Source organism: Trematomus bernacchii, unplaced genomic scaffold (assembly GCF_902827165.1).
Source record: "Trematomus bernacchii unplaced genomic scaffold, fTreBer1.1, whole genome shotgun sequence".
Lineage (NCBI taxonomy): Eukaryota > Metazoa > Chordata > Actinopteri > Perciformes > Nototheniidae > Trematomus > Trematomus bernacchii.
In genome coordinates this window covers 187,501-188,179 of record NW_022987651.1, presented here as the reverse complement: position 1 = coordinate 188,179, position 679 = coordinate 187,501, and positions in this window count along the sequence as shown.

The following is a 679-nucleotide window of genomic DNA, read 5'->3' as shown; positions in this document are numbered from 1 at the left end:
AACAACAACAACAACAACAACAAGTAGAAGAATAAAAAGGATGAAGACACTTTTTTTTACTACTTTCAAAAACCCTATTTACATATTTGCAAATACCTCGAATAAAGTGCTTACTTGTGGAAAATAAATGTACCTAAATGAAGAGGAGAACAACAACAACAACAACAGGAGTGTACCTTGGTCTCCTCGGGCTGCTGTCGGTTCATCTCCTCGATGCTCACCGCGCCCGAACTGACAGGAAACAGATATTTATTTATGTCAGACGTGTGTTTTTAATAATACTTAAATACTTCTCAGAGTTATAAGAGTATGTTATCAGGACCGTGTGCATGTGGTTCTTTCACTGCTATCAGCATCTCTATAAGTTAGTTTCAGGGTTAACTAGGCATTCATGAAAAAAACACTTATTACAAAGAGGTTGTTTTTCGCTGCCTCAGTTTTGAGTGGAAATAAAATTTAAAAAAAGGTCGTAAAATAACTTTTAAAATGACTTCATGATGAATAAAGGTAATTTAAACAGCATTAATATTCGATAAGTTATTTACAATAGAGCAATTCATATTTGTGCTAATTGTCAAGCAACACAATCATTCATTATCTCGTTACAAATATTTCAAAATGTTGTGTCATTTGAAAAAAGAGGCCTTTTTTATTAATATCTTGGAGTCAGAAGATATTT